At 42.3% G+C, this 12,426-nt stretch overlaps 1 protein-coding gene across 1 annotated transcript in view; it reads right to left on the reverse strand.

Annotated features, from left to right (window-relative positions):
- LOC143281590 (uncharacterized) overlaps positions 1-6,916 on the reverse strand; it is a 19,216-nt gene extending 12,300 nt beyond the window's left edge. Inside the window, exon 1 of the mRNA XM_076586828.1 lies at positions 6,734-6,916. The gene's annotated coding sequence lies outside the window, so the exon portion shown is untranslated. The remainder of the gene's footprint in view (positions 1-6,733) is intronic.
- Positions 6,917-12,426: the final 5,510 nt, after the last annotated feature.

Raw genomic sequence — 12,426 nt, forward strand, 5'->3', positions numbered from 1 at the left:
AAATGGAAACGTTGAACGATCAACGCCCCCCCCCACCCCCTTTTAAATTTCCAGAATAGTTCGTTGTTTACACATTTGTTGCACGCCCCCCGCCCCCTCCCCTCTCTCTCTCACTTCTCCAGGTCCCCTCACACACACCATCCTATACGTGCACCCAAATACGGTCAAAATAACCAATTATTTCTTTACATCTCACATCACCTACAGTTATACTTCTCTGCGTTGACGGTGTGCAAACACACCACACACACACACACACACACACAGAGGGTGCATAATACCGTGCATAATACATTAATACACGAAGGAGCGGGCGCCATAATACTATTTTTATAAAAAGTATTTAGTTTTTATCTATCCGAGAGTCACCGCAAAGTTTATAGCTGTAGATGATGGGAGCTGGGCAGATGGAGTGAAGGCAGGTATAGAAATGCTGGGACAACAAAATAGTCGAACACACACACACACACACACATTATCATAATGATTTTCATAAGAGGCAAATCATTTCTCTAATCTGCAGATGGAAAATGAATTGTTTTAGGACAAAATATGTCAGTAATGTTTCTTGCACCTGTGGTGCTCACATAACAGCCAATCATATACCAACTTGCGATACGTTAAAGTCTCAAATCCCTGAACTGAAATCATCTTCAGTGTTGACGATCTTCAGCAGTCTATTGCTAATGTATGACTTTTTCAACTCCTTGTTAAACAGTCCAGTTGGTTCGCTGTTGTTAGTTTTTCATTAGAAATATGTTATATTGTTATGATTTTTTGTTTATTTTTCAAACAAAACTTAAATCAATAATTTTCACACACACACACACTTTCATTTACTCGTATGCGTACACAGTAATCCCCCCCCCCCTCCCCCCGTCCTCCCACTCGATTTTTTTCCTTCCCTCGTTAATATCACTTACAGTGAAAAGACGTTAAACTAAAGAACGAACACTGACACACACACACACACACAATGAGTTTGAGAAGAACGAAATTGTGGCATAACACAATCGTATAAATTGTGGTAGATAAAACATATAAACAAAATGATAGATATGTTGGCATACTCACCTCATTCCTTTCTCTTCTTTCTTATTAGGTCTAGTACTGTTGCAGTGACACGTGAATTATGTTAATATACCTCTCCTCTCGCCCCCATCAATCTCCCCACACCCCCAACCATTTACTGTTACAGTGACAGGCATAAAATCAAGTTGATTCAGTTAAAGCATAAAACAATCTTCCCTGAATAAATTATAAAATTCATATACAAAAAATTAAAACAAAACAAACAAAAAAACACGTCGACACCCTCTCTTTCTCTCACGCACACACGCACACAATCAAGACACGCACACTCACATACCTGCACACACGGAAGAGCGCGCGCGCCCTCTCCCCTCCCCCAACCAATCCCTCCCATCCGCACACCCACCCAAGACATGCGGCCATAGCTCTCCTTTCAGTGATTTTTCTATGCTGCCGCCCAGAGCACAGGATAGAGCGAAATGCACACACACACACACACACACACACACACACACACACACACACACACACACACACATACACACACCAAAAAAAACACACACAAAAAAAATAACAACAACAACAAACAAACAAACATAGGCGCAGTGGTGAGTAGGGAAGAAATCGGTGAAAAAAAAACACACCCATCCTATGCAGACCCGTATGGTTTCACAATAAACAACAGCAAATATTCTTTTCATTCTCTCACACATAATCTGCATCGGGTTTATTCGGTACTGAATTAACTGACAGTTCTGAGCAGGAGGGAAATATTAAAATGAATGCAAGCAGGAGGAAGGAAGGAAAGAAAAGAAGCTTCAGGGTTTTTTTGGTTTTTTTTCCAGATTGGTCTCGACATACCGATCTGAAATTAATCGTTCCGATGCAAAATAATTGTGGTAGAATTATACATACAGCGATGTTGGTAACAGTTCAAATAAACTGAATGAAGAAAACAAAAGTAAATAAACCATCCCTAAAAGCAAGGCGCGCGCGCGCACACACACACACACACACACACATATATAGACAGATAAATATGCCATACAGATAGATAAATATGCCATAAAATGAATGAAAATTTCAAAAATATATTTTTTTAATGTAATATATATGGTGGGTTTGCGTGCAGTATAACAATGTATATAGTTGGTTTACGTGCTGTATAACGTAATATATATATATATATATATATATATATATATACATACACATAGTGGGTTTACGTGCTGTATAACCAAATAGCAAACTTATTTCCAAATCTAAAAGAAAATTTCATATCCATAAAATGTAAATAGCCTATATAAACCGAACCGTTTAAAAAACAACAACAATCCGGACATTTCCATCTGTCCAATGTTTTGCTACAAATGGAACACTTCCACTCATATTCTCAACAGTGTGTGGGTTGGGTTGTTGCCCAGTTTAACAGGCGAGATTGAAGCAGCAGTTTTTTGTTTTTTTTGTGCGTTTTATTTATTTATTTATTTATTTATTTATTTATCTATTATTATTATTATTATTTTACTTCAAACACGTCACAATACAAGTGTATGCATAATCATGAATTCGCCGACAGGACAGCAACAAGACCGTCTTATTTATTTACAAAATTCCTTCAACCGGGGCTTGAATTCGGAAACTATTCGATCCCCCCCCCCCCCCCACCTGCCACCCCGAAGACATACCGTTTACAAAAACAACCCCCCCCCCCCCCCCCCCCTTCCTCACACCTACCCCAAATATTTGTCGGGTGGTTAACTCTTGCTGACATAGAGAGAGAGGGGTTGGGGGGTTGGGTAGGAATGTTTTTATTCCTTTTACTTGTTTTTGAGGGAGAGAGAGAGAGAGAGATGGGGGAGCGGTAGGGGAAGGAGAGAGGGATGGGTGGGTTGAGAGGAAAAGCTGTATTATGGTGGGTTGTCAGAAACATGGAGGCGAAACATGCACTTTTAAATTTTGTGTTCGGGAAAGCTGAATTTCTGTATGAAGTGGTCGTTGTACGCCCTCCACCCCCATCTCCTTTTCTTTTCTGTGCTCCACTCCCTCTGTCGTCTGTCACAACACGTGTTCTCTTTCTATTCCCTCTGTCGTCTGTCACAACACGTGTTCTCTTTCTATTCCCTCTGTCGTCTGTCACATCACGTGTTCTCTTTCTATTCCCTCTGTCGTCTGTCACATCACGTGTTCTCTTTCTATTCTCTCTGTCGTCTGTCACATCATGTGTTCTCTTTCTATTCCCTCTGTCGTCTGTCACATCACGTATTTTCTATTCCCTCTGTCGTCTATCACATCACGTATTTTCTTTCTGTCGTCTATCACATCACGTATTTTCTATTCCCTCTGTCGTCTGTCACATCACGTGTCCTCTTTCTATTCCCTCTGTCGTCTGTCACATTATGTGTTCTCTTTCTATTCCCTCTGTCGTCTATCACATCACGTGTCCTCTTTCTATTCCCTCTGTCGTCTGTCACATCACGTGTTCTCTTTCTATTCTCTCTGTCGTCTGTCACATCACGTGTTCTCTTTCTATTCTCTCTGTCGTCTGTCACAACACGTGTTCTCTTTCTATTCTCTCTGTCGTCTGTCACATCACGTGTTCTCTTTCTATTCCTCTGTCGTCTGTCACATCACGTGTTCTCTTTCTATTCCCTCTCCCTTTGCTCCGCCCTCTCCTTTCTCCTCCTGCCATTTACAGCTGAAGTTGTTTTTCCAACCGGAAACTGCGCTCCAGAATGCGAGTATACGTGTGTGTGTGTGTGTGTGTGTGTGTGTGTGATGTCCATCCCGGATTGTAGACAGGCGTTCTGTTATTTCCGCTGGATGTCTTCTGCATGTACATAGATGTGTTAGTGGTGTGACCTATATATTTTGGAACTGTCTCTGTTTCTCTTTTCAGAAGTATGTTATAACCATACACTTCACTCTGGTCGGATTTCTGATCAAAGTGATATTTGTGTGTGTGTGTGTGTGTGTGTGTGTGTGTGTGTGTGTGTGTGTGTGCGTGCTTGAGTACAGCACATCTAAACTACACTCCTACTAACGTTCTTTCTTTTTCTTTTGTTATTCACTGGAGACCCAAGTGCGCACAGCTGGTACTATAATATCACTGTGTCGTTTAAAGCTCTCCGCCGAAGCGGAAAAGATGTCAGCTGTAACACCTACAGCCTACACCACCGCCTCCACCATCTTGCTGGATATACTCCGACACTACGGATCCACCGTGAGGAACAACAACAACTACAACAACTGTAGCAATCAGCGGGACTTAAGATCAGCAGGACTTTTGTCTTTCGAGAACTCTCGCTAACAAGAAACAGAAAAGAAAACATAGAAAACTGAACTGAGGAACGTTTCTGTACAATGATAATCTGTGACCCCCTACCCCTCTTCTTCACTGGGGTCGTGTTTTGTTTTTCCATACATACCTGCATTTCTACACGTCTTTGTGTTGTCAAACAATTTAGACAACGGCTGTTGTAACTCAATAATAATAATTATGTTATTTCTAAGGCGCAAAATCTTGATACAATCAACTCAAAGCGCGCGCGCGCGCACAAACACATACACACACACACCGTACACACACACACACACACACATTTCACTGAAGACCTGCTGTACGGCTAAACAAAACTGTCAAAAGAGAGGAAACATGGAAAAAAGAGTTATGTACAAATATTTATATCTCAGGTTCCCACACCGAGTAGGTACAGACTGCAGTGGGAGTAGTAACTCAATGAGCTTACTATAAAATACATATGTCTGTTAACGAACAATACGGCACCGATCAATATTTTCGCAGCGAGTCGAGGACTGCTGACATACAGACTGCAAATCGACTTGGTAGTTGAAGGACACTCTCTCACACTGTCACAGTCTCACGGACCACGGACGTAATTATAGTCCGTGCACACGGACAGGTCAGCTTCGCTTTGCTTAGCCTCGGCGAACGAGGTCAGTAGCAACAGGAGCTGTCGGTGGCGAGTTGGGCTGGTGAGTCAGCACGGAGGATTTGCTGTTGCCCCGTTCCCCGTTCCCTTGTTGGCTCGCTGGGCGATCTGTGTCCGCTCAGCTGGTTCACTGACTTGAGTGAAGAGAACACATGTGGTGTTTATATTACTGGTTACAAGTGGCGCTTTCTTCACCCGAAAGCAATGTGGGGAGAGGTGGGGTGGGACCCGGGGGAGGGGGGGGGGGGGAGGCTGTTTTGCACTTCTGCTGATATTGGACAAGATGTGTTTACGGAAACCTCGAGGGGGTACATGAAAATTTTACAGATTTAATGCAACTTATATTTCTTGATAATGCGCTTCTTAAGAGCAGGTGGTGAACTGAAAGTTCTCTCTCTCTCTCTCTCTCTCTCTGTCTCTCTCTCTCTCGCTCTCTCTTGCTCGCTCGGGAGTATGAATCAGTCAGCAGGGCAACGTGGTTCAGGATTTAGTGCATCCTTTTTTTTTTCCAGTCTGAGTCATAATCATCGACGTCGCGGGCACTTATTGCCTCGTATCGAATTCTATTGATATGCGTAACAGGCTCCTCTCCGCCAAACACGCGCGTGTGACCAGGTTTTGCACCAAGGTTATAATTAAATTTATATGCTACCGATCCCGGTAGCAGTTTCCTGTCAGTGTGTATTAGTATCCTAAATTCAGGGACGGCGAATTTCAGTCGAGCATAGTTAAGACGAATCTGTCATTTGAAGCTGTAACCCATTTTCTGTGGTTTTCGACTATTGTTCGTAACCCACTTGCTGTCAGTGGTTTTCGACTCCATTGTTATATTATTTACTTTTTGTACAGACTGAGTCGCCGTAATTTTGTGTAGCCAATTTGTCCGGTCCACAAAACCATTTGCAATATTGTGTTCTTTAGTTTGCTTATGCCCCCTCCCACCCCACACCCCCACCCCGGCCCTCAGTCCCACAGCCTTGTAAAGGTAAACAAAAAAACATGGCGTCCGTTCCGTCCAGAAGTGTCGAGGTCATAATGTGGGTCATTCGTTTTTAAGCCAGTATCCGGATCTGAAGAGTGGGTTACACGCTATATGCCAATTATCACGTGCCTGCACTGCAACATGTACTACCATCGTCCCAGAAATTAGGATAATTAAAGTCGAAAATTCCCCAATCCTACGAATATGATAAAAGATTCACTGATGATATAATAGTTATGAGAAGGACCCTGCACAACCATAAGCTTGCCACAACTGACAGGGTGAATGTTCGATTGTCAGTGTGTTCAGTAACCATGTTCGCAAATTTAGCACACACACACACACACACACACAACTTTCCCTTCCCTCCACCCTTCACCCACTGACACGCTTTAGGCGACAACAATCACAGTTAAAACGGACGGGCGTTATTAAAACAATAAAAACTGTGTTCCGCCTCACTAAAAGTCTCGGAAGCTATTTGTACTATATTGCTTCAGCTTAGAGAGTGCAGTCAGTTTATATCATTGATTAGTCAGTTGTGTGTGAAAGCTCGATGTACTGGCGTCAGTCGTGACGTGCCTGCAGTTTGCCATCACCTCTATTTAGACTCAACGTCTGTTTGCTTTATCTTCTCAAGTCTATCTGGCTGCTTGCTTTTGGATCCGTGGACGGAGGAGCAACAAGTCAGATTTTAAGCAAACGGCGTTCCGCGACTAGTTTACAATGTGTGAGGTTAGTTGAAAATCTTGAACACTCCACCTACCTCAGCTGGTTGATCCAGAATGAAAACTCTTCTCTCCAACAGCTGGTGGAACCACTTCCTCACTCCCCTTTCACTTTGTGCACCTAATAAAATCGGTCTCCTCTCACAGTCACTGGCAGTACACTGATCGCACACCGCAACACACACAGCACGGAGACCCTTTCTCGTGGTGTTTCCCCAATGACGTCTCACGCACGTTTGACGGCAGCTCTTGTCGCGAGGCCACTCAAAAGCCCCCTCCAGGACTCCGCCCTCTCTTCTGCTGATTGGTTGGAAAGCGTGGAGCCACTAATCTGGGAACCTACAACCGCGCGCGCTCGCCGTGAGGGGAGTTTGAAGGACAGGTCCTAGGATCGACGGTGAGTCACTTTAACGTGGTGTGCCAGACACTGAACATCACGGCACGGAGAAAAGCCCTGGAAGTGACAGGCATGGAGAAGGACGGGGGTGGAGGGTTGGGGGGTGAAAGGGGGAGGGAGGGATTGAAGTGGGACAGGTAAATAATTAATCACACAACCCACCCGCCTATCTCTGGGTGTCCACTGACCCAGTCAGCAGGGTGGAAAAAGGGGTAGGAGGACAGAGGAGGCGACAATGAAAGGGGAAGAAGCTGGTTTGTGAGCATAGACACTAATATCTCATACAAGGTGTCCAAGGATTGCCACTGATTTGTATATATCTCCCGGTCGTCACGGTTTCCTGCCTGTCATACACAGTACAAAATGATATCGCCCAAAGAAATTGTGTGGTGTAAAGCACAAAAGTCATACACGAGAATAAGTCATTCAATACATCAAATAAACGACAGAAAATGTGTAAATGTCGACTTGAAATAAACCCCAAATACAATAAAAATATTCGCATACACTGATTGATCACAGCAGACCTACGAAATACTAAAAATTAATGTAAACTTTGGGTACACTGCACATACAACGATCACAACGGACATACACATAAAATAATCACGGTTAAAACCATTTTATATACTGTCATCGACTTAGACATTATAATAAAATGTGCAATTCGATTGTGTGTTCAAAATAAAATGTCATCATTTATCACGCATATGCTTTGGCATATTATCAATGGAATCACACAGTTAAATGATCAACCATTAGAGAGCAGGGTGTAGTGAAATCAACTTGGAGTAAAGCTGTATTTAGTTGTTTTGGTTTTCGGGACATTGAAGCGCTTGCCTGCAGGTATAAGTTGAGAACAATTTGCGGAGTGTGGCTGCTCTCACTTGAAATACTCATGGCGTTCTGTCGTTCTGTGACATCATACAGTTCACTTGAACTGCTCTGTCTCACACCCCAACCATACTGCACATATTCACGATCGTATTCAGCATAGTCTTATTCTATACAGCAAGACGCCGATACCAGCATATATATCTAAACATAAACGTTAACACAGATGCAATAAAGCATCTATACCATCCCTGAAGTACTCTGGAGTTAAATGTGATGTTTCTGAGTTTCTGCAATCGATGCAAGACCGGCATTTTTATGCATATAATATTTGTATTCAGAGTAACATTCAGTTTATGATCAATAATAGTATAGATTATTTACATTCAAGCACTCTTTCGAACTTTTCAGCCAGAAACAGTTTCGTGGTCCGTGTTTTTGAAACTCTATCGCACACCACACACACACGCACACACACCACACCCCACCCCACCCCACCCCACCCCACCCCACCCCACCCCACCCCACCACACCACACCACACCACACACACACACACACACACACACACACACACACACACACACACACACACACACACACACACACACACACACGTCTCACACACACACACATCTCACACACACACACGTCTCACACACACACGTCTCACACACACACACACACACGTCACACACACACACACACACACACACACACACACAAACAAACAAACAAACAAAAGCATGTGCCTTGCTTATCCAGTATCCTCGTCAACAAAAAGATTTGTCTGGTCTCTCTTTTTAAACCCATCTCCCCACCCACAACCCTACACACACACACACACACACACACACACAGAGATCTGTAGACCTCGCGTAGAACACACAAATAACTGCACGCATTGTAATGTCCGGTTTCTGGCTGGTCACTCCCTTCACCCATCGTTCTGTCTGCCCTGTTCGCCTGCCGATCGTGGAGTACTGTAAGTCCGCCTGGTGTTTTGCGATTTTCACATGTTGTGTGTGGGTGTGGGTGTTTGTGTGTGTGTGTGTGTGTGTGTGTGTGTGTGTGTGTGTGTGTGTTGTTGTTGTTGTTGTTGTTGTTGTTGTTGTTTTATGAACAGACAAAAGGTTTTGCTCGGGGGGAACGACACATGCGTTTTTGTTTTGTTTTGTTTTGTTTCCTCTCTCTCTGTGTCTCTGTCTCTCTCTCTCTCTCTGTGGGTGGGTGTGGGGTTCTGAGTTCTCTCTGTCTCAGTCTCTTATCCCCCCCCCCCCTCTCTCTCTCTCTCTCTCTGGGTGGGTGGGTGTGGTTAGGTGTGGGTATCTGAGTTCTGAGTTCTCTCTCTCTCACTCTGTGTGTGTGTGTGTGTGTGTGTGTGTGTGTGTGTTCACACAGGCCGCGTGGACTGCGACACACCAAGAACAACTGCACTGAAATTAATGATAAGCGAAAAGAGTTGAGTTTAGTGACCTGTCGGCTAATGATACTGAGACTTATGGATGATATATATTTCTCTGATGTATGAATTTATATGTATGATATAATCATATCATATGTATCTGTTTGATCAGCTGTTGATATAGCTTGACCTTGACCTCTCCTGGTGGACACAAGTTTACCCTGATGGCTGTGAGAAGAGACATTAACAAGGGTTGGTAATAATCGACAGATTTGATCTTGGTTGGTGAAAGAAGGAAACGATATAATGGGGCGTATGAAATCAGTGGCGAGCCGAGCTCGTCTCCCCGAAGGAATGTTGTGAAAATCACACGGGACAGCGTGAACACTACCCTATTTCGATCAGAACTCTGTTGTTATAGTTATGTTAACTTTTATGCCATTCATTATCAGTTGTTTCGCTTGTTAGGTTAACGACTTCTCAGTTACGAAGTCCATAAAGTAATTTTCTGTTATTGTACTTGAATATTTATTTCAAATTCCACTCTCCATCATTTACCCTCCGCCCCCCCGCCCCCCGCCCCACCCCCCCTCAAAGCTCAGCATTCATCCCTTCCCGCCTCCTCTCCTAAACGATAACACTCAATTGTTTTGTGTTTTTTTTTAAAATCAATACTGTAACAAAATGTCTACAATTTTCAGTAAGCGTGACGGGACATCAAATAAGATTCCTCATCCTTATGCAGTCTGTTCTTGTGTAAACTGGTTCTTTTTGAAGCGGCGGGCTCTGGAAATCACCCGGTAGATTATCGACACATGTGCATGTTATTAATTTTATTTTACTTTTATTTCGGGGCAGGGAGATATTTCGTATTCCACGTACTCATTTATAGGGTGTAGTTTATTACAGATAATTTCTGTGATCCATTTTGAACGTGTTTGTGTGTGAGAGAGAGGGAGAGAGACAGGGGGCGGGGTGGGATGGGAGGTGGGGACTAATTGTGTTTGGAGATTTGGGTAATATTCATCTCACGCGATGATCAAGTTAGATAGTAAATTCGCATTCACCTAGATAAGTTTGAAATGCACAGAATGCATGTCAGAAATAGATACTGTTCAACGGTTTACTGCCAATAAAATGAAAATGAAGCCCGTATGCCACCAAATGAGTCACGAACTGTTGATATAAAATTCATATGGGCCAATCACCTGATCAGTAAATATGCCAGTGTCAGTGTCATCGTCAGGTTGTCAGTCTCTCTCTCTCTCTCTCTCTCTCTCTCTCTCTCGCTCTCCCCCCCCCCTCTCTCTCTCAGTGTCTCCCTACAATCTCAGATTACCGTAAATTATATGTTGCGTTTATCGATTTCGAAAAAGCCTTTGATTCTGTAAATAGAAGTATTCTGTGGCCTATTATGTTAAAAAATGGGATTAGGGGTAAATTATTTAGATGTGTAATGAGTATGTATGGCAGTGTGAAGGCTAGGGTTCGAAGCGGCGGAAACATGACAGATTATATTCAGTGTACAAGTGGAGTGAAACAAGGCGATGTATGTAGTCCCATTCTTTTTTCTTTGTTTATCAATGAGCTGACATCTGAGGTTATCGATAATGGAAGACATGGTGCACAATTCACAACAGAGTTCTTACAGTTGTTTATTTTACTTTTAGCAGATGATGTTGTTTTGTTGTCTGAAACGGTTATTGGCCTTCAAACACAGTTAAATAGTTTACATCGGGCTGCTTCCTCACTTCAGTTAAAAGTAAATATGACTAAAAGTAATATAATTGTGTTTAGAAAAGGTGGATATTTAGGAGCCAGGGAACGATGGTTTTATAATGGAGTTATTCTACCTGTTGTAAATGTATACAAATACTTAGGAATATATTTTTCAACACGATTAAGCTTCTCAGTAACTTGTAAAGATCTAGCGAGCAGAGCAAAGCATGCTATGTTATGTATAATGCAGAAATTGTCAAATTTAGGGAATCATTCTTTCCAAGTGTTTATCAAACTTTTTGATTCACAAGTACAAACGATTGTTCAATATGGTGCTGAGGTATGGGGCTTAGATAACGCTTCAATACATTGTGAAAAAGTCCACTTATTTGCCCTGAAGAAATTCTTAGATGTATCGATACAAACGCCAAATGACTTAGTTTATGGTGAAACATGTAGGTATCCAATATATATAAACTCAGCAGTAAGATGTATAAAATATTGGTTAAAATTGATTGAAATGGAAGATATAAGACTACCAAAGAAAGCATATAAAATGTTATATGACCTAGATGCTAGAGGCAAGGTAAACTGGGCAACTAAAGTAAAAGTAAAATTATGCGAATTAGGTTTCGGGTATGCGTGGATCAACCAAGGCGTTGGAAATGTAAGTGCATTTTTAAATATGTTTCGAGAAAGACTTATTGATTGTAGATGGCAAGAGTGGGGTGCCCACATTCAGGACAGTAACAGGTTTGATTTGTATCGACATTTCAACTCACTGCACTGCATGCCGACATATATGTCAATGAAAATGGATAAGCACTTAAAAATTATTATGACAAGATTTAGATTTGGGGTATCTGATATAACTGTTCATCGTTTTCGTTATAGAACACATAATGAAAGTGAACTTGTGTGTCCATTATGTAATGATGCACGAGAAAGTGAAGTTCATTTTGTATTTTGCTGTTCTGCCTTGGATGATCTCAGAGAACAATTAATTCCTAAAAAGTTTTACAGACAACCTTCTGTTTTCAAACTTGCACTGCTATTAGCATCTGTGAATGAGAATGTTGTCAAACGTTTTGCAATATATTTGTATAAGGCGTTTCAGATTCGTTCTATCTGTAGTGAGTAACGCGTATTGTAATTCTGTTTGTTGAATTCAGTGTTAAATGTGATGTACGATTGATTCAATGTTTTCACACCACCCCCTTCATGAGGGGCTATGGCCTATTATGAATAAAACATCCGCATTCGCATTCGCATTCGCATCCCTACAATCTCTCTATCCACATCCTTCTTTCTCTCTCTTTGTCTGTCGTCGCACAGGTGCACGCACACACACGAGCACACGCACGCGCACAGACATAT

The sequence above is a fragment of the Babylonia areolata genome, chromosome 4, assembly GCF_041734735.1.
Source record: "Babylonia areolata isolate BAREFJ2019XMU chromosome 4, ASM4173473v1, whole genome shotgun sequence".
Classification (NCBI taxonomy): domain Eukaryota; kingdom Metazoa; phylum Mollusca; class Gastropoda; order Neogastropoda; family Buccinidae; genus Babylonia; species Babylonia areolata.